Raw genomic sequence first — 23,247 nt, forward strand, 5'->3', positions numbered from 1 at the left:
TATAATTTTCACAAACATTGCTCGTCAAACTAGGGACTACCTTCTCAAGAATCGCCATCATCTTGATGAAATTTGAAATCTGCTATGTCACATGAAGCATACATCTTAAATAACTAGTAAGCTGCATCCAGTTAGCATCGTTCTCACCAGAGAACTGCTGTGATACTTCATGACGCTTCTGGAAAATTCCAGCCATCCTTTGCTTGATATTTTACCCTTGTGCTCTGAATAATTATTCAGAGCAGTTTCTCATAATATCCATCTTCACCACCGATGATAAATGCTGACTACAGTAATCACAGGAGAGATACAGGGACTGGTGGATACAATTCTGTTTTCCAAGCTTTCTTCCAGCCTGCTGGAAGGCACTCCACCTTTGATCTACAATACACTAAACACAATGCAAGCCCAGCAGTGATTAAGTATGGTCTGCTTACTTGATGTTCAAGTACTCAGCATCTTCCAAATTTAGTTTTTCCAATCTTGAAAAAACAAATACTTGATCCAGTTTTCTGTCATTTTGCAAATACATATTTTGTGATGCTCTGCAGAAATGAAAAAATGCAGCAGGCAGTTTATCTGGGTGTTTACCATTCCGTACAGTTACAATGAAGTCACTAGATAGCAGACCATTTATATACAAATTCAAAATCAAAATGCCTTCATCTTAGCTCGCAGCATGACATATGTTAGCCAGCACGGCAGGTTGGCTGCACGCCAGGGATTTTCTACTTCTCCAATAACAGATGAACCACTATCAGAGCTCACACAACAGCTGCCTTATGCCAGCATCATCTCCCGGCCCGTTGCTGACTGTAATCCAGTGCCTTCTGATTTAATACTGTAATTACTTCTAATGTTGTACAGAAGAGATAAGTGTTCGGTATCTGTTCACTCTGAACAGAAAGATGACAAAAATCCCCACAATCTTATTAACTGCTGGATTGCATATATATAATTTCCTGATCAAATCTTGCAAAAAAGAGACAAACCAAATATACAAAGACTTTGTTGAGATAACAAAGAAAATGCAATACAGCATTAACCAACCTACATTGATAAAAATATTTAATTTCAAAGTAAAAGTTTAACTTAATTCTGAGAGCACTTCATCCACCCTTATTACACACTCACTTGCACAAAACCTTGAACCATGATTACCTGAAATTGGATTCATCTTTCTTTTCCTCAACCAAATAATAAATGCTCTTTGGATCCAAATTTCAATAGAATAGGCACATAAATATTTTATTCCACAGCAAGGAGAATTCATTACAGCCACAAATTAACGATGGCAGATATTTATTCACCGCGTTGAAGATTGACTATAATTACCTATTTAGGAAGCGAATACTCACTGCCTTCAGAAGATCATTTAAAAATCAAGTTCAAATTCAGAACTACTGAAAACTATGAAAACTACATAGATTTAAACGTGGAAGAACTGAATATTCAGCTCTTTAATAATCAAATGAAATGTAAAGTGAACTTTTATCTTTAAATCACAAATCTCTTATCCTGGCATATCAATATTTGTGGATTACATCATAGTGTACTAGAAACACAGTTCACTTAGCAGTCCACAAACAGAAGAGCAGCAGTGAATTACCACACTAGGCTAATAATACAAGTACAGGAAGGAAAAATAATGAGAATCACCAAGATTCTCCTCACATTTAAACCTACATATAGTACAATTCTCCTAATTCACTTCCTCTACTTTTTTCCCTTCTCCACCTTCATCTTTAGAAATGATGCATGGGACAGTTCATCAAAATGTCAATTGTTTTTATACTTTGTTCAAATGGATGTTCTTCTCAGGCCAGCTCCATCAAGCCATCGACCAAGTTATTTTATTCCATTTTCTAACATGTTAATATGTTTATTCAGCAGAATTCACTGGATACTGAACAAGAACAGAAACATGGGACAAGACATGCCAAACTGTCTCAGAGAGGGTGACAAAGCTCTGAAATTCTCTGCCTTGGTGGGTGGTGGAAACTAGTTCATTATAAGTACTTAAAGTGGAGTTGGATAAATTTTTGACAGATTGAAGGCTTAAAGGTGGATAAAAGCCCAAGACCTGACAACAAGGATACAAAGCTGCTAAGGGAGGCAAAAGAGGAGATTGTCAGGCCTTGTAGAGATGTTTATACCTTCACTCGTCACAGATGAATAACTGAGGAACAGTAAATGTAGTTTCCTTATAAATGAATAATCTGGATAATTAAAGATCTATGAGTCAAAGATCAGCAGCAGGGAACTTACCTGAAAAAATATTCTACATTTGAAAAGGCAGCGATTCAAAGGTATTCAGTATGATCATTCTTTTTTGGATAGGGTGGTGGGAAGATGCTGTCTGACCAATTTGATTTTTTCAAAAAGATGAAATGTATTGACGATGGTCTAGCAGTTGATATATTTTACGTGGATTTCTGTAAGGCCTTTGACCAGATCTCACATGGAAAGCTAGTTCAAAAGGTTAGAGTTCATGGGATTCATGACAAGTTGGCAAAATGGACCTAAAATTAGCTTACTAATACAGAGAGAGGGTGATGATGGATAGCTTTTTTTGTGACTGGAAATGTATCAGCTGATATTCTACTAATAACAGTGTCATTTGGAACTCTGCATTTGTGCTGTGCCTAGCCACCAATTCACAAGAGTAGAGAAAGTAGAGTTTGTCTTTGTCAGCAAGGAAGAGATGTTACCACCAATCCATAGCGACTGTGGTCTTCCAATGAGGAAGTCAAGAATCCAATTGCAGTGGGAGGTACAAAGGTCCAGGCTTTGAGCCTTGTTGATTAGTGCTGAGGGGATGATAGTTTTGAATGCTGAGCTGTAATCAATAACAACCTGATGTAGATTTTACTGCTGTCCAAGTGGAGAGCCATTAAGATTACATCTGCTGTACACCTCTTGTGGTGTTAGGCAAATTGCAGTAGGTCCAGTCATTTGTTCTGAAAGGAGTTAATTATAGCCATGATCAACCTCTCCAAAGTATTTCATCACAGTAGATATGAGTGCTACCAGGCAATAGTCACTGAGATGGCTCACCCTGCTCTTCTTGGGCATTAATCATACTGGTGTCCTTTTGAAGCTACCTTTAACAGCGGCAGTAAGAACTTGAAGATGTCCTTAAACACTCCTTTATGTTGGTTGGCCTAGGTTTTCTGTACACTACCAGATACACCACTGAGGCCTGATGCCTTGCAAGGGTTCACCCTCTTGAAGGATATTCCCATGTTGTCCTCCAAAACAGAGATTATACAGTTGCTAGATGCTGTAGGGATTTGCACAGGTGTAGTCTTAATCTCCCTTTCAAAGTGTGCATAAAACACGTTGAGCACATCAGAGCAAAACATTGCTAATTATGCTGTGAGATTTTGCTTTATCGGGAGCAAAGGCATACAAACCATGCCACAGCTGATGTGAATCTGAATGTGTTTTGTAGTTTCACACAGAATTATTTTTCTCTGCACTCATGATGGCCTTCCATCGGATGCACCTGGACTTGCTATAGGGCACTGGATCACAGGCCACAAAATGCCACAAATCTAGCCTGCAACAGATGGATCTCCTGATTTACGTATGGCTTCTGGTTTAGTTACATGTAGTATGTTCTTGAAAGCATACACTCACCTATGCAGGCCTAGATGAGGTCAGTGAATATTATGACATATTCATTTAGATCCAAAGATGCATCCCTGGATATGGTCATGCCCACCCATTCAAACTGTCCTGCAAGTGCTCTTCCACCTTTCTTGACCATACGTGTGCACCAGTATAGTATTCCTCAGTCTCTGCCAAAATGCCAGGAGTACAAGTAGAGCCAGGTGATCCAACTTGACAAAATGCCAGTGTGGCATGGCACAGTAAACAGACCTGGTGGTGTAACAGATCAAGTGTGTTGGCTCCTCCAGTACCACAGGTGATACGTTGATCTAGTTTCTTATAGACTTCTTTAAAGTTAGCCTGGTTGAAATCCCCTGCAATGATCAGTAAGGCACCCATAACTGTTGAGCATGGTGCTCAGCTTCCTCCAGTGTCAGCTTGATATTACCTAGGGGTGGGATGTACGCTTCAACCAGAATGATGATGGAGAACTCCTTTGTAGATATAACAGATGACACATGATTGCCAGATGTTACAGGTAAGGAAGCAGGACTGAGACAGAACTGCTACATCTGTGCACCTAGCAACCATGAAGCAAACAGATGCACAATGGACTGAAAGGCCTGCTTCTACGTGGTAGGACTGAGAAAAATAGGAACTAAATTTAATAAATCTGTTAATCCACTCGTCAAAAAATAGATGCGAAGGCTTTCAAAAAGCTATAGTTTATACTAGATGCATTGATCCCTAAAGTGGTGTAGCAAGCAATTTGGTTACCCATTACCTTTAAAGCTAATAATCTCTGGCCAAGGTAGCCTTGTCCACCATGAAAACAAGACCACCTTGCTTCCCACCCGCCCCCCATTCATAGAGTCTGTATATACTTTCCACTTCCTAAAGAAGGCAGCTATTATTAAAGAACCCCACCCCCTTTCCCAGACATTGATCTTTCTCTCTCGATGAGTTTCTATCTTGTTGTTACAAGTCTTTCTCTGTAACAGTATTATTACACGTTTCGTTAATGCTTTTCCTTTTGTAGTTCATGTTTAAGGGATCTACAACTTAAGTTCTCAATATTATTTATTACTTACTTATTATGATTGTTTTGTATTTTGCAGTTTGCAGGTATACAAGATACTAAGAGGAATAGATAGAGTGGACAGCCAGCACCTCTTCCCAAGGCACACTGCTCAATACAAGAGGACATGGCTTTAAGGTAAGGAGAGAAAAATTCAAGGGGGATATTAGAGGAAGGTTTTTTATTCAGAGTGGTTGGTGCGTGGAATGCACTGCCTGAGTCAGTGGTGGAGGCAGAAACACTAGTGAAATTTAAGAGACTACTAGACAGGTATATGGAGAAATTTAAGGTGGAGGGTTATATGGGGGGCAGGGTTTAAGGGTCGGCACAACATTGTGGGCCGAATGGCCTGTACTGTGCTGCATTGTTCTTTGTCTTCTTTTGCTGTAACTATAAATTTTATTGTAACTATGGGGTTAGTAGAGAAACAAAAATATAAAATAAAAAAGCGCCAAGAATAGATTTCCGACATGTTGGAGCTCTTGCAATATCCTTGGTCCACCATTCAATTTCCTCCAAATTCCACAACCCTTGGACTGGGATCAACCCGTGATGGTCTACCAGAGCGCTTCCTGAACGTCCTCCCTCTTTGCTTCTCCTCGCCAAACTTTCCATGTACCAACCCCGATTCCCACACGTACAGACAGAATAACAAGACTCCCATTGGCTAGACCCCCATTATCAACAGTTATAACCCAAACATTTCAACTACAGAGAACATTACCTCATAGTTAACATTACGGAGAAGCCATTTCATTATAACACTTCAGAGAAACCATTTTATAATTAGCAGTTAACATTACAATTATTACTGAGAACCCTACATTCTACCCTCACCAAATTTAGTCATGCCCTCATGACATGCCTTCCTGCAAAACACAGAGCCCAATCCAAGTGCAGAAAGCAGTGACATAACTCCCCAAAACAGTAGAGATCACACCCTGCTCCCCAGGCTAGCTTCTCCGGAGGGTTCCTAATCCTCTGAGACCTCTGTACCCTTTCTTCTAGCTACTCTGGCTCAGCCATTACTGGAAACACTTTGGGGCTACCTGTGATATGTCACTCAAACCCCTCTGCAACTCAGATCCCCCTGCCTTGGGTTTGGGCTCCAGAGTCCGGCTGCACTCCCTGTTGCACACCAATAGCCCCCCTCACCTCACCTGATGAAATGAGAGAAGGGCCTGGAGTCTCCTCCTCCATCGTGGAGGAGTTAACGAACAGCAGCATGTACCACACATCCAAATCATCCTCCTCCGAATCTGAATCTGGGCCCGGCCAGGCTCTTCCATCGCCCCTCACTTCTGCAAAGTCCTCGTACTAGGTGTAGACTCCAAGTTGGGTTCCAGGTCTACCTGCACCTCTTGTCCCAGAGGCAACAGGTGGTTCCGATGAAGAAACTTGACAGGCCCCTTCCCATCCTTGGGTCTCACCAGGAAAACTTGTGCTTTCTAGGTAAACCCAAATTCCTTATGAGAACTCCGTCTCTTGGCAGGAGTTGGGAGAACTTCACTTTCTGGTCATACCTCCTCTTATTTCCCCAATTCTGTTTGGCGGCTGCCACCCCCGCCAATTCGTACGCCCTTTTCAGCTCTCTCCTCATATCAGACACATACTTCAGATAATGCTTTGCACTCACGTCAATCCTGAAACAGTGGTCAATGGGCAACCTCACCTTGAGCCCAAACATCAGATAATAAGGCGAATACCCAGTAGCTTCATTGTGTGTACAGCTGTAACAGTGAACCAGATGCCCAATATGTTGACTCCATCTCTGCTCTTTTTGCTGATCTCCAGAGTTCCGAGTGCGTCTAGCAATGTCCAATTAAACCTCTTAGGTTGGGGATTGCCCAGCGGATGACAGGGCATGGTCCTTATTTCTCAACTCCCAGCATGCCCAGTAACTCATAGAGAGCTTACCCTCAAAATCCCGTCCCTGGTCACTATGTATCCGCCGGGGAAGGCCATAATGCAGAAAATACTTCTTCCATAACACTTTGCCACCGTAGTTGCCCTCTGGTCCTTAGTAGGAAAAGCCTGAGCATACCTAGTGTAGTGCTCCGTGATGGCCAAAACATTCACTGTGTTGCTGGCATCGGGTTCTATGGACAGAAAATCTATACACACCAGGTCCAGGAGCCCCGCACTCTGCAAGTGTGACAGAGGAGCGGCCTGCACAGGCAGAGTCTTCTAGTGTATGCAGTGAATGCATGACTTGCAGTACTCTTCCACCTCCGACTTCATATGGGGTCAGTAAAACCTGTCTTTGAGCAATCCCTAGGTCTTCTCTACCCCCAAATGTTCAGAATCACCATGCAGTGACTTCAACGCAATCTTCCGCTACTTTTCAGGCAGGACCAACTGCCAACACCGAGGTCGGTCCGGGGGTGATGTTACTCGGTATAAAATCTTTTTCCTCAACTTCAACCGAGGCCATTCCCTCAGTAATGGGGGCACTGAAACATGTTTCATCTTCTCTGCCCATACTATATCCCCCTTTTCCACCATGTACCAAACAGTGCCAATGCCCGGGTAATCTCGCTGAGCAACTGCCACTTCCCCAGGACTTAATTTCAGCAGCTGCTTGGTCTTCAGACTGGGGTAGGGCATCATCAGAAGCCCCCAATGGGTCCACTGCACAGTCCGGCCTCTCCTTTTCCTTGGCCTCCACGGTGATAGCAAACTGTCACATGGCCTTCACCCCAGGGACAGGAACGCTCTCCCACTCCTCGTCCCTCTCCAGTTCCTCATACATCCGTTGGGACAAAGCGTCAGCATCAACATTCCTGCTTCCCAACCAGTACTTCAGGCTGAAATCATATACCAACAAGGCTGTCAACCACCTGTAGCATCCAGTTTCGCCAAGGTCAGGATGTAAGTAAGTGGGCTGTTGTCTGTCCACACCTCAAACTTGGCCCCGTAGAGATATTCACTCAGCTTATCCACCACCACCACCCATTTCAACACATTGATGTAGCTATGCTTTTAAACCTGTATGGCTGGCATGTAAAACAGCTTTACACGGCATCTTCATCCATGTGACAATAATAAAACGATCACCAATCAGCAGACAATAAAGGCAACCTTATGTTATTAATTTTACAAGAGCATAAAAGTTATAATAAAATACTAACCCTAACCCTACAAAGCAAGGAGGCTGAGTGGCCTCTTTCCATTAAATTCACATCTGATGCCTCCTTATTTAAAATAATTTGCTGTTGTCATTGACAATGGATCTGGCTGACCGTGCACTGCAAATGCAACATATGAATCAGTCTCTAAATTCAAAATATTAAATATCATGCCGCAAAGTAGATGGAGAACATCCCACAATTCTAAAACCTTCAGTAAATTTATTTCTTTACATCCAAACATTTTAATAGTCATTCATCTTACTGCAGTGGAAAATGGCTTACAACTTAATAACTAAGCTTTAAATTACCCCAAGGAAATGAAAAACATTTGATAAATGCATATTTTTTCACTCTATAACTATTGACTAAATTCATTATCTAAATAACAAACACTAGTTTCTTCAAATGAAAGGCAAGCTACCTATTTTCAGGTTTCTGTAAGTTACTGGAAATTGCATCACAAAGTTGCATAAAATAGTCCTTCACCTCCATTTCTGTTATTATGATTAAGTGCCTTATTTGTAGTCTGCGATTGCAGAAGACTGTCTAATGGTGCAAATACAATTCCCAATTTGGGTCGAATGCAGCTAATGTTTACTTTCATGTAATTCTTCGGGGGGGGGAGCTTAAAATAAAACATTTGATTCATTTGGCACCTTGGTATTTCTGTTGTGCAAATGTGCTGGCAGAAGCACAAAGTAGGAAAAATCGATGAACTTGTCTTGCTTGAATCAACCAATGGAATCCGAGTCAAGAGTTACCATAACAGACTGTCATACTTGGCAGATCTTTCCCTTAAATGTACTACATTATGGTTAATTGCACAATAAGGACATACCCTTGAATCCAAAAATACTCTTAAAGTACAAGCAAAAAAAAATCGCAGTTAAATTTATACACAGGATAATAACCGGGTCTCAAAGCCATCAGCTGAATTGTTCAATAGGTCTTAAAAAGACAATGGAAACAAACAGTGTTGTCTAACGGTAACACTTAGGCAGATAGGTTATTACATACTGTATATACAATTTGCAAAATTTTCCCAAACTGCAATCAGCTTTATTGTGCATGTGCTACATCCCTAGTCTGCCCACACAAGAAAATATATTCCTAAAGTAACAATCATAATCATTTCCTTAATTAACAGGGATGTGTAGAGAAAACAATATTCAATATTTAAGTATTAAGTACCCAGGTTTTGGATATTCCTAATTTCCATCATGCATATGAGAGTAAATGGCATTAACATATCTTTCATGAGTTAAAATTATTTTAATTGCACGAGGACAAGACCTTTATTAACTATTTCTTATCAAGATATTGAAAGCAAAATAGAACACAGCTAATTTTAATCAAAAGCTTGGCCAATTGGAACAGGTATGTTTGTTAAGTTCTATGATATTTCAAAGCTACTGCATCTTGTCTGCAAGCTTGAAAGATCAGTGATACATTACCTTTAAATTGGTTGTACCAAGCTTAACTTAGCCAGTTAATAACTCATAGGCAGATCATGTGTCTTGCAATAATTGTGCTTGTTACTATTCTGACCAATTTATTAATATATTTATTGAAGTAACACGAATCAAATTTCCAGGCATTCTGGAATAACCCTTAAATTTACTCATAATACGCAAGTAGCAGACTAGATAAACTGGTATAGTGGATTGTTAGTTAATTCATTGTAGCAGGTTACCCTTAGCTAATCCAAAAGTCTGACAGTATACAAACTTCAACTAAAGTTCTCCATGTTAGGATTTTGGGATATAATTAGTCCAGTCCTCCCAAATCCCCTACTTAGTATGGAGTCAGCAGCAAGAATATGTTATAAATAGACCTCAGAGGCAGGACCTTGGTGTGATTTATTTAACATGACAAGCCATGTGAGTTTAAACCAACCAGGTTATTAAAAAAATCTATACAATGAACAAATACTCCACAGATAAGTGCTCTTTGGAGCTTAAAGCAAATTACCAGATGAAAGACCATGGAAGTTTATTTACAGATCTTGTGGCAGTATAGATAGTGACCTGCAAACAACTTGACCAGGCATGCAAGCTCATAGCACTAGTATTTCTTACAAAACAAGGTCAAATATAAGCACCTGGTAAAATAAACAATGGTAGTAGCAATTATCTGGTTACAATCTAACATCATAAACAAAACAGTTGAAATTTGTACGATTATGAAAATCATATGATCCATACAATTATTCACCAACCCCTTCCCCCCACCCACCCAGGTTGTCAACAGTTTATATAAAACAGTAAATACAGTTTTTAAAGACTCCAAGTCTTTCAGCAGGTTTGATAGTCCTGAGTTCAGTAAGCTTATAACTATATTTCTACTTATTTATCTAATGTAGATAGCTTCACAATGCGCTTCAAAGTTCAAACTATCAGTTTTCCTACATGTCACTGTACCTGCTGTCATTCTTCAGTAAGCACACTTAACATCTTGCACAAAAACACAATCTTACACAATTACACTTTCATTTAAGCTTGGTCCCCTCTTCATTATGGATAATCCAAATTCAGAAGACTCATCAAGCCTGTTAGAAGATGACATGCCTCGCATTTCTTTTGAAATAAAAATGATCTCCTTTTGATTAACAGCTTTACATGCAAGATTGGTTTGTGAATCCTGGAATTGCTTGCATAGTGCTGCTCAGATGAACATTTTCTTATTTATAGTATAGGATCTAAATGTGTTCTTTTGTAACGTGCACTGCCCAAAATGGGATTGTGTTCCTCTTCGACAATACACTTAAATGGACAAATCAAAGGATTTATCAGTAGTGCAAAAAATTGTCATGACATATGACTTATCCTCATGTAAAGCTTACCGGCTAACTTCACATATTCAGTGATGAACATGACATTATAATACACATTTTGTTATTATGTTATTGATAGGCCATACAAATTTACATACAAGCTGCTTCCAGGTAACAAATGAGCTCCAATTTTAACAGAAGTGAAGTCAGAATCAACCCCTATACGACTGCAATGAACAGCTTCTAAAGCACACAAGACTGAATGAGTGAGGATTTTGTTTGCTCTCAGCAAGTAGTCACTGTGCTTCACCAGTGCCATCCTAAACTAGAATTAACTGGTAATCAATTAGTCAACTAAAGTGAATGCAAAAAATCTCAGGTTCTTAATGAGAACATTACCAGACAATACGGCAGTTAATTAATAAAGCGTTAAATATTGGATAAACGTGAAGGAAACTGTTAATAAGGAATACAATTTTGAGAACTAGCCCAGGATACTAGGAGCTAATCAAAACCATCGATATTGATTGCAGGCAGGGGTTCAAACCTGGGGTCCATGGACCCTTCTGTTAATGGCAAGATGAACCCCTGAGGGAGAAGACTGTCTCTAGAATGTGTTTTTAGTGTACATAGGATAGCACATTTAATTTATCATATATTCATTTTAATATAGCTTTTGACCAAATCCCACATGGCAGATTTATCAGATTAGTGAAAACCACCAAGAACTAAAGGGCAGTGAAGAAATAGATCTAGACTTGGCTTTGTGGCAGAAACAAAGGGTAGCCTTAAATGCAGAAAGCATAATTAAGATGTTTGTAGATGATACTATAGATCACACTGCCAATTTTTGCAAGGAGAAAGTATTGATTGGAAGATGTTGCTGATAGACTAGTAATAAGGTAGTCAGTCAGAATAGGATTTATTTCAGACACCGGCATGTGTCTGAAATTTGTTAACACAGCAGCAGCCGTTCAGTGCAATGCATAATATAGAAAGAAAAATAAATAAGTTATAGTATATGTATACTGAATACATAAAAAATTGTGGAAAAACAGAAATATATATTAAAAAATGTGAGGCAGTGTTCACAGGTCAATGTCCATTTTGGAATCGGATGGCAGAGGGGAAGAAGCTGTTCCTGAATCGCTGAGTGTGTGCCTTCAGGCTTCTGTACCTCCTACCTGATGGTAACAGTGAGTAAAGGGCATCCCTGGGTGCTGGGGGTCCTTAATAATGGACACTGCCTGTCTGAGACACCACTCCTTGAAGATGCCCTGGGTACTTTGGAGGCTAGTACCCAAGATGGAACCAACTAAGTTTATAACCCTCTGTAGCTTCTTTCTGTTCTGTGCAGTAGCAACCCTCCCCCCATACCAGCAGTGATGCAGCCTGTCAGTATGCTCTCCATGCTACATCTATTTAAGTTTTTGAGTGTCTTTGTTGACATCTCTTCAAACTCCTAATGAAGTATAGTCGCTGTCTTGCCTTTCTTTATAACTACATCGATATGTTGGGACCAAGTTAGATCCTCAGAGATCTTGACACCCAAGAACTTGAAACTGCTCACACTCTCCACTTCTTATCTTTCTAAGAGGATTGGTATGTGTTCCTTCAACTTACCCTCCCCTGAAGTCCACAAACAGCTCTTTTGTCTTACCGATGTTGGGTTCAAGGTTGTTGCTGTGATACCACTCCAGTAGTTGGCATATATCACTCCTGTACGCCCCCCTCATCTGCATCTGAGATTCTATCAACAATGGTTGTTATCATCAGCAAATTTATAGGCAGTATTTGAGCTATGCCTAGCCGCAGTCATGGGTGTAGACAGAGCAGAGTAGTGGACTAAGCACACACCCCTAAGGTGCACCACTGTTGATATTCAGCAAGAAGGAGATATTAGAACATAAGAACATAAGAAATAGGAGCAGGAGTAGGCCATCCGGCCCATCGAGCCTGCCCCACTATTCAATAAGATCACAGATGATCTGTCAGTAAAATCAGCTCCATCTACCTGCCTTTTCTTCATAACTCTTAATTCCCCTACTATGTAAAAACCTGTTTCTTAAATATATTTAGTGAAGAAGCCTCAACTGCTTCCCTGGGCAGAGAACTCCTCAGATTCACCACTCTCTGGGGAAAAAACAGTTTCTCCTCATCTCGGTCCTAAATCTTCGCCCCTGAATCTTGTGGCAATGTCTCCTAGTTCTAGTCTCACCTAAAAATGGAAACAACTTTCCTACTTCTATCTTATCTATTCCTTTCAAAATTTTGTATCTTTCTGCAAGATCCCCTCTCATTCTTCTGAACTCCAGAGTATAGTCCCAGGCAACTCAATATCTCCTCATAGGTTAACCACTTCATCTCTGAAATCAACCTGGTAAACTTCCTCTGCACTGCCTCCAAAGCCAGTCCCATTCCCATTCTGATATGTCTATCCATGGACTCTGCTACTGTCAAGAAGAAGTCACACTCAGGTTTGAGGAACTACACCTTATATTCCATCTAGGTAGCCTCCAGCCTGATGGCAGGAACACTGATTTCTCTAACTTCCGTTAATGCCCCCCTCCCCTTCTTACCCCATCCCTTATTTATTTATTTACTTCCCCCTTTTTTCTCTCTGTCCCTCTCACAATAACTCTTTGCCTGTTCTCCATCTCCCTCTGGTGCAACCCTCCCCATTTCTCTCTCCCTAGGTCTCCCGTCCCATGATCCTTTCCCTTCTCCAGCTGTGTATTATTTTTGCCAATCAACTTTTCAGCTCTTAGCTTCATCCCACCCCCTCCTGTCTTTTCCTATCATTTTGGATCTCCCCCTCCCCCTCTCAAATCTCTTACTGTCTCTTCTTTCAGTTAGTCCTGACAGAGGGTCTCAGTCTGAAACCTTGACTGTACTTCTTCCTATAGATGCTGTCTGGCCTACTATGTTCCACCAGCATTTTGTGTGTGTTGCATGAATAATTTCCAGCATCTGCAGATTTCCTCGTTTATATCTTTCCTCAAGTATGGAGACCAGAACTGCACACAGTACTCCAGGTGCGGCCTCACCAGTACCCTGTATAGTTGCAGCATGACCTCCCTGCTCTTGAATTCAATCCCTCTAGCAATGGAGGCCAACATTCTGTTTGCTTTCTTAATAAACTGTTGTACCTGCAAGCCAATTTTTTGCGATTCATGCACAAGCACTCCCAAGTCCCTCTGCACAACAGCCTGCTGCAACCTTTCACCATTTAAATAATAATCCGCTCTTCTATTATTCCTTCCAAAGTGGATGATTTCACATTTACCAACATTGCATTCCATCTGCCAGACCTTGGTCCACTCACTTAACCTCTCCACATCCTTTGTATAATTTGCTTTTCCACTTAGTTTAGTGTCATCAGTAAATTTTGCTAAGCTACACTCAGTCCCCTCTTACAAATCATCAGTGTAAATGGTAAACAGCTGCGGGCCCAGCACCAACCCCTATGGCACCCAACTCACCAGTGAATGCCAAGTGGAGAAACACCGATTTATACCAACTCTCTGCCTTCTACTGGTTAACCAATCCACTATCCATGCCAATACATTTCCTCCAACTCCATGCATCCGTATCTTATAAATAAGTCTCGTGTGGCAATTTAATGAACGCCTTCTGGAAATCCAAGAATACGACATCAACCTGTTCCCCTCTATCCACTGCACTCATAAAGTCCTCAAAGAACTCCAGTAAGTTTGTCAAATAGGACATGCCCTTTCTGAATCCATGCTGCGTCTGTCTGATGGAATCACTCCTTTCTAAATATTTCGCTATTTCTTCCTTAATGACAGCTTCAAGCATTTTCCCGACTACAGATGTTAAGCAAACTGGCCTATAGTCGACAGTTTTTTGCCAACTTCCTTTTTTAAAAAGTGGCATGACTTTTGCTGTCTTCCAATCAGCCGGGACCTGCCCAGAGTTTGGAGAGTTTTGAGAAATGATTACCAACACGTCTACTACAACCTCTGCCAATTCTTTCAGCACCCTGGATGCATACCACCAGGACCGGGGGATTTATCTACCTTCAGGCCCTCTAGTTTGCTCATCACTATCACTTTAGTGACAGTGATTTTATCGAGGTCTTCACCACCCAGTTCGTCCATAACATCCTTATTTGCATATTAGATGTGTCCTCCAGCGTGAAGATTGACACAAAATAGTCAATAGCCTCAGCCATTTCCTTATCACCCAATATCAATTTCCCCTTCTTGTCATCCAAGTTACCTACGTTGACTTTAGCCACCCACTTCCACTTTATATATTTATAAAAACTTTTGCTATCTGCTTTTATATTTTGTGCTAATTTACTTTCATACTCTATCTTCCCTTTCCTTATTTCTTGTTTAGCTGTTCTCTGTTGCTTTTTAAAGTTTTCCCAATACTCCAGTCTCCCATTACTCTTTGTGACTTTGTACACATGAGCTTTTAATTTGATACTGTCTTTTATTTCCTTAGTTATCCAAGGCTGGCTCTCCCCACACTTACTGTTCTTACTATGGACTGGAATATACTTCTGTCGAGCACTATTGAGAAAAATCTCTTTGAATATATTCCACTGTTCCTCAACTGACCCACCAAATAGCCTATGCTCCCAATCCACATTAGCCAACTCCTCCCTCATCCCGTTGTAGTGTCCCTTGTTCGAGCATAATACAGTACACTAGTTTTAGATCTATTTCATCCTCCATCTGTATGCGAAGTTTAATCATACTATGATCAGACTTTCCTAGAGGATCTCTGACTACAAGATTATTAACCTCACCGGTCTCATTGCAGAGGAGTAGATCTAAGATAGCATTTTCTCTTGTAGGTTCACTAACATGCTGCTCAAGAAAGCCATCACGAATGCATTCTATGAAGTCCTCCTCAAGACTTCCTTGACTAACCTGATTTACCCAATCTATGAGGAAGTTAAAATCCCCCATGACAACCGCCGTTCTGTTCTTATAAGCCTCAGTTATTTCTTGGTTAATCACCCCTGCCACTGCAATATTTTTATTATGTGGCCTATAGACAACATCCACCTGTGATTTTTTTCCCTTTACTATTCTTAATCTCTACCCAGATGGGCTCAACATTCTGCTCCATAGATATATTGTCTCTCACAATAGCCCTGATTTCATCCCTAATCAAGAGCGCCACCCCACCTCCTCTGCCTTCCTGCCTAACTTTCCTTATTACCTGATACCTTGGATATTTAATTCCCAGTCATCTCCATCTTGCAACCAGGTTTCTGTAATGGCCACTAAATCATATGCCTCGGTACTGATCTGTGTCACAAGTTCACTAACCTTGCTTCTAATATTATGGGCATTTAGATAAGGTGAACTTATACTCATTGTCCTTTTAAAATCTAGTGACCTACGCGATTTTTGCTTTTTACTTGTATGCACACTACTCTTACATTTTTCTTCACTCACTCTAGCTTTGGCTTCTGCATCACTTCCCTGTTCTTTTCTGTGTAGGTTCCCCTCCCCCTACCATATTAGTTTAAAGCCTCCCCAACAGCACTAGCAAACACTCTCCATAGGACATTTATCCCAGCCCTGCCCAGATGTAGACCGTCCGGACGATACTGGTCCCACCTTTGCCAGAAGCAGTTCCAATGCCCCACGAATCTGAAACCCTCCCTCCTACACCACTGCTCAAGCCACATATTCTAGCTATCCTGCTATTCCAACTCTGGCTAGCTTGTGGCACCGGTAATAATCCTGAAATGATTCCTTTGAGGTCCTACTCTTTAACTCCTAGCTCCCTAAATTCAGCTTGACTCATCCTGCTTTCTTCCTATATCGTTAGCACCTACACACACTACAACAGCTGGCTGCTCACCCTCCCCTTTCAGAATGCCCTGCAATCTCTCCGAGACATCTCTGACCTTTGTACCCAGGAGGCAACGCACCATATGGGAGTCCCGTCTGTGGCCACAGAAGCTCCTCTCTATTCCCCTTACCTTGGAATCCCCTACCACAACAGCTCTGCCACACTTTCTCTTGCCCTCATGCGCAGCAGAGCCACCCACGGTGCCATGATCCTGGCTACTGCTGCCTTCACCTTATCAGCCATCTCCCCCAACAGACTTCAAAGCGGTATATCTGTTTTGGAGGGAGATGACCGCAAAAGACTCCTGTACTACCTTCCTGTGACTACTCTTCCTGTTGGTCATTCATTCCCCATCTTTCCTTAGATCCTTAAACTTGGTGTGACCAACTCACCGAATGTGCTATCCATAACATCCTCTGCATCTTGGATGCCCCAAAGTGAGTCCATGCTCAGCTCCAGTGCTGCCATGTGGTCTATCGGGAGCTGCAGCTGGACACACTTCCTGCACGTGTAGTCTTCAGGGACACTGTCAGCGTTCCTGAGTTCCCACATGTCACAGGAGGAGCATGGCATGGGTCTGCGCTCACCTGCCATGTCAGAGCAACGAATGTTAGCGGAGAGGACCACAGGAGAAAGGAAAGAGCCCGCTGGGGAAGTTGAAGACTGTTATCTGTGAATCTCTGCGAATCAGTTCTTCGCCGAAGCCCCGTTTGACCCTAAGCCCTCTCACTCTGCTGCCCGCTGTATATGGTGGACTTCTTTTTAAACTCTTCCCGCTCTCTACTGGCTGATGTCAATCGCCTGTGCCGTCTTGTCTCTCTTTACGGAGTAATAAAATGCCTTCTCTCCAAAAATCTCTTCAGACATTCCTTTTGCAGCCTTCTTGCTTCGAATATTATCACCAATCCACAAAGATTGTGGTCTTCCAGTTAGGCATTCAAGGATCCAATTGCAGAGGGAGGTACAGAGTTCTGTAACTTATCAATTTGTGGGAATGATGGTTTAAATACTGAACTATAGTTGATGAATCACATCCTGACACAGGTGCTTGTATTGCACAGGTGGTCTTAGGACTGCATCTGCTGTTGACCTATTGCGGTGATAGACAATTTGCAGTGGGTCCAGGTCTTTGCTGAGGCGGGAGTTCAGTCTAGCTTATGACCAACCTCTCCAAGTATTTCATCACTGTATATGTGCACACTACTGGGCACTAATCATTAAGGCAGCTCATATTATGGCAGTCAAGTGTAATTAACATATTTAATTATTTGGAGAATGTGTTAAATCCTAACCATGTATTGAGAAATGCAGGAAAACACAGGGATCTTAAGTTGGAAGAGCAATAAATGTAGTTTTGAGAGAAGGTTATTTTCTCACCAAAAGCACCAGTGGTTTCAAAGAGTACATATGGGAAAGGTCAAGTTAATATTCACTGCTTAATAATGAGCTGTCTTCTCACACCAATAGCCAATAGTGACTCCTTTGCATCTTCAGAAACAGCTCTATTTCCACTTTTTCCCTTTCAGGATTCTTTTGAAGACGCTGACCTGGAGTTACACGCAGGCTTCGGATCTTTACGGGAATGGGACCCGTTCTCGGGGTTCCACCATTAGCCGTTATTTGACGTGCCAAGGGTTTGGCCCGAGAGTCTTAATCGTTTTTGGAAGCCTAAGATCTTGGGGCTCTGGAGATAGATGGATTGAGGGTCGGTTGTCGCAGCAGGAGACTTATGTGTTGTCAGGGAGGCCAGAAAATCTTTCGTTGCGGGCCGGAAGACCCAAGGTCTTTGCAATCTTTGGACACAGAGCTTGAAAACAAAATGAACTTATAGCATCGTAAACCAGCTTGTTGCTGTTACGTCTCCTGCTCGCTGTGAAAATGGGGGACACCTCCCTCTTGGGGGGGGGGGGGGGGGAGAGAGAGGGAGAGGGGAGAGGGAGGTGGGAGGGGGAGAGGGTGAGGGAGAGAGAGAGAGAACGAACCTGTGGGTTGTCGAATGTTGGATGAAATGCGAAGCCTTTGGGTTAACTTTGGTCTGTGTCTTTGCTATTGTTTAGCATGTGCTTGGCCTCGGTGATGGTCTTTTTTTTTGCTGGTGGGCAGAGGGAGGATCATTGCTTATGCGCAGGAGAGGGGAGCTGGGGGGGACTTTGGGGTTCTCACATTTAACTGTCATTCATTCTTTGGGCACTGCTGTTTCCGTGGATGTTTGCGGAAAAAAAGCATTTCAGGATGTATATTGTATACATTTCCCTGACATTAAATTTGACCTTTGAACCTTTGAAGGGAGAGAAAACACTACAATGAAATTCTGGGAATGATCTTCATGACATTTTAAAGTAAAGGCTTAAAAAGCAAAAAGTGATGGAAGCATTCAGAATATCAGGTAGCATCTATGGAGAGAGAAAATTACTTCAGGATGATCCTTCATTGGTACAGAGAAAACTGATAACTAAAATATAATTTAACTTGTAGAGAAAGGGGAAGGGAAAGAAAAAACAAAAATCTATGCTAAGGCAGAGACCAGAAGGTAGTCAATGACAGGTCACGTCAGTGGTGCGTGTGGAATAAGCTGGTAAAGCTATGTTTTGAGATACAAATTCGGAGGTAGTTAATGGTAGCTAATAAAAAGTGGTAAAGTAGCTTAGTGGTTAGCATAATGCTATTACAGTGCATCATGGGTTCAATTCTGCTGCTGGCTGGAAGTTTAATGTTCTCCACATGACCATGTGAGTTTCCTCCAGGATGCTCCACTAACCCCCCCACCTCCCCGCCACATTCAGAAAAACAAATGAATCAGAAGGTGAATGGGTCACAAGGGCATAATTGAGTAGTACAGGCCTGTTACCACATTGCATCTCAAAATAAAAATAAAATGAAATAAAACACTGACTGCTGTAATGTCTGATGTGTGAACCAGGTCCAGTCAAGAGGATTTTTTTTTAGAACAACTAGCAGAATTCAGAAAACCTGGACTCATTTGCAATAACACACAAAGCACTGGAGGAACTCAAACCCATCAACATTGATTACAAGGGAGAAGGGTCAGGCAGCATCTACAGAGAGAAACTCGTGACTCGCAGATGAAACCAGTTTGCAAATCAAAAAGCTTGACAGCCATCAAACTTTTCAAGTAACAAGTCAAGAAAATGTAATCTTGCTCTGGACCACAACAAATAAACGTAACACCAAAATTGTACAGCATAGTTAGAATACTTCATCAAATTTACAAGGCAGTTGCTAGATTTTGTTTATTGAAATTACAGAATACTTCTGCAACAAATTAATAATTTATTTTCTGGTCTAATCAATGTCTGAGTTTAGGAATTAAAAGATGACCTAGAATCATAATATTAACAATTATATTTATTCTGTATCAGTACTAGTGTCAATTACATTTAGAATGGTGTGACAATAATAATAGCACCACACTGTAGATAGCTATCACACAATCAGATGTCAGATATTTATGTATCGGATTAAGGTTTATCACATGATTGGATCACCTAGAATATTTCAAACCAGAAGTAGCCCAAGATCCTTCACACACATTCATTCTCCTCCTCTCTGCAGGGAGTGCAAGACAACCCTGAACCCATCACATTAGCAATTGACAGTGTGACTTTGCACACCATCAGTTTACAATGTTCTGTGCTTCCACTTCAATAAATCCAAATTAGGACACACAGCAGTTCTAAATCTTGTATTATTACACAAGTAGTATTTCAAGAGAATGTGGATGCAAACAGCTCTTTTTAATCTCTTTAACTTTAATCTGCTTTTTAAAACGAGGTTAAAGAGTCTCCAGTGGAAACAAGCTGGGTAGAGTTAATCATTAGATTAGCCTGAATCTTGCTAATAACCCAGTGCCATGAAACGTTCCAGTTCTTTTCTAATGGGATTAAATTCAACTGGCTGATCATAAGTAGACAAATTACAGGAAACTATTCCACCTCCATTCAATTCGAAAGTGAGTTGAGCTGCTCAACTCCACCCTCCCCCTCCAAAATTGATCTTTATATTCAAGCATAACAGCAATTTCAGACCAGACTTCGACAGTGATACTACTGATGTTAATTATAGAGGAACACAGAATCATAAGAAAAAGCGACCAAGGAATGGCCATACAATGTGCCAATTTATTCTGAATAGTGATACTTGAACTACCCCTTACTTGTCATCCAGGTGTTAATGAGCAGTTGCAAGATCACTTCACGTGGACAAAGTCATCAGCAATGAATCATACTCCTTAATGACTTATGCATTGCTATCATCACCCAGTATTTCAAAATATTATGTGTACCAACAACAGAAACTGAGCATAGAAAAAGACCAACTCTGCAGATCACCATTCTGCAGACCCTACCCACAATGTTAGGCACCTGTTTATATTTCGGAGTTGATATTTCATGTCTGTTATTGATCAGAATTTCCTGTTTAAAGCCACTGATCCTGAAACATTAATTCTCTCCTCAGTTTTTTTTTTCTGGTTAAAGGTGCAATTGCTAGACAAAAGTATTTTTCACTTTTCATGTAAAAGCATTAGCACTAAGCTAATCTTGTTCAATTCCACAATGCTTCGCCATATTGACCAAGAGCAACCTTAACGGTCATGTGACATTGTCCCAATAAATGACAACAATCATCACATGACCTGGTGAGGTTCCCAATACATTATGGCTCACGTCAACTATAAACCATTTTTTAAAAATAAGAGTGCCCACAATCATTTCAGCATGAAGGAAGCACAAATGCATTCACTCTAGGGTGGATATCGACAACCACAAAGATAAAATGCTAGTGTATAACTGCATTTATTACTTAGTTTCCTATTCTTATTTGAACCAGCAATAATAAATGACTTCAATTTAATATATAAATAAGCAGCATGACAGATGAATGCTATAAGTATTGGAATAGGCTTTCTTTCACAATATTTCATAACACAAACTGCAGCTTACTCCGAATTTGAAACTTGTCTGCAGTCTGGTCCCAGGTTACAAGATTCTGATCCAGAGAAATGTTTGTAATCTGAACTGTTTGCAAATGGGGAAAAAATAAAAACAGTGTGGGAGAAAATCACAGAAATGACTGCAATGGGAGAGCAAGTGGGCGCGGGTGAGTGAGAGTAATAATCAGACTCATTTACTCAATAAAGTGTAAATGCCCCGTTTCCTCACCCCGCCGCCCCCCCCAGCCAAACATGGCCCTGCAGCAGCTGGTAAATCCATTCTTATCCATCTCTCCAGTCTCCCAAATGCTCATTGGTATGTTCAGATGTTGAGCATCTGCAATTCCGGAGGACCTGGATACTCAACCTACAAGTGAATCTTATTTTTCTTAAGCTTTAAGGGACTTCATAGTCTATTTTTATAGTCATGCTTCATCAAATCAGAACAAATTCTGGATCCAATTTAACAAATTATGACCTTAATAATATTTCAATTCACAAATTAATTGCCACAATCAAAATGTCCAGATCCGGCCACTTATATGGTGTGCTATCATTGGCTACCTCCATCCTCTGTTTTGTATATTAGTTGTTGGGGATGGAAACAGTATCTTCCATTTTAACTCAAACAATTTTAAAGTACGTTTTAAAGAACAAATATCCTAATGCCATGCCCTGCATCAACTATAAGATATTACTGGATGCCTGGGAGAAGGAGCCCTGGTTGTGAGTTTTCCCCATTGCTAATCCAATAGAATGCACCCAATGACGATACCCAAGCCAACACACAGTTCAGGCACTTTTTGAGCATTGCACGTGGGATAAATAAAAAATTTGTAAATCTACCGCATTATACAATTCAGCTAACAATTGGTGAAGAGGTACTTCAGACACCAAATAAGATCGTCTTAAAGAGAAAAATTGCTGGAATTTAAAAAAAAATTAAACAGATATTCAAATCAACTTCTGTTCTGACAAAACATGTTGGACCTGATATTTTAATTGCTACTCCTCTTTCCACAGTTGCAGGTTAGTCTGCTGAGAGCTTCCAGCAGATTATTTTTCTTGATTTTGGATTTCCACCATTTGTAGTCTTTTAATGTTGAGACAGGTTTGCCCAGCCAGCAAGACGTGACACATTTACCTGTTTAATGCTGTAATGAAATGCACTTCTTTATTTCATATTACTAGCAGTTCATAGTTAGTAAATTTGATTACAGGTTAATTTGACTCTGAATGGATCAGTCTCACACTAAGTTAAATCAAGAAGCATTTTGTAAAGTGCTCACAATAAAGATAAAGTTACTGTCTGTCAGAAGAAAACTTATTTTCAACATTTAAACTTTTCACTTATTTCCTGAATAGAAATAATTTAAAATATTCTTTCCAATGCTACAAAAAAAGTTGCTTTTTCTTTTAAATTAAATTATTAAAATAGGTGATCAAATCAAGTTCTGTGAGTTTTGTGATGCCCAACCCTATTACAAACATTTCTTGGAATGTAAGGCACACCCATTTTTTTTTTACAATTTTGCAATTAATCTATCTGCCTGATAATTTCACTAAGCAAAAGAACTGGTTAATACAAGTGCAAGGCTAATCTCAAGGACTGTTCCAATTTCAAGTCAAAAATCAGTGCTTCAAATTTAAAAAAGGAACAAGTAGGAAACAAATTGGCTGAAAACAACAAGCATGTAGGTGAATGTTCCAGTGCTGTCTGCAGATTCAATCAACAGCAGGTCAAAATAAATCAATGGCAACACAGAAAAAAAAACACTAAAAGATGAAGTATAATGCCTAAATGGGGTCAATTTAAAGTTTCAAGAGTGAGATTGATCGATTCTTATTGGGTAGGGCT

At 40.7% G+C, this 23,247-nt stretch overlaps 1 protein-coding gene and 1 long non-coding RNA gene across 7 annotated transcripts in view; one reads left to right on the top strand and one right to left on the bottom strand.

The window, feature by feature from the left end:
* The window catches only part of LOC132382991 (RNA binding protein fox-1 homolog 2-like), a 277,209-nt gene that overhangs the window by 136,897 nt on the left and 117,065 nt on the right, over window positions 1-23,247 (bottom strand). The window lies entirely within an intron of this gene.
* LOC132382990 (uncharacterized) lies at window positions 2,251-19,193 on the top strand. The gene is made up of 3 exons (XR_009508516.1): window positions 2,251-2,309; window positions 4,734-4,831; window positions 17,965-19,193. It is a non-coding gene; the product is annotated as an uncharacterized LOC132382990 (long non-coding RNA).

The sequence above is a fragment of the Hypanus sabinus genome, chromosome 29 (assembly GCF_030144855.1).
Source record: "Hypanus sabinus isolate sHypSab1 chromosome 29, sHypSab1.hap1, whole genome shotgun sequence".
In the NCBI taxonomy this organism is placed as follows: Eukaryota; Metazoa; Chordata; class Chondrichthyes; order Myliobatiformes; family Dasyatidae; genus Hypanus; species Hypanus sabinus.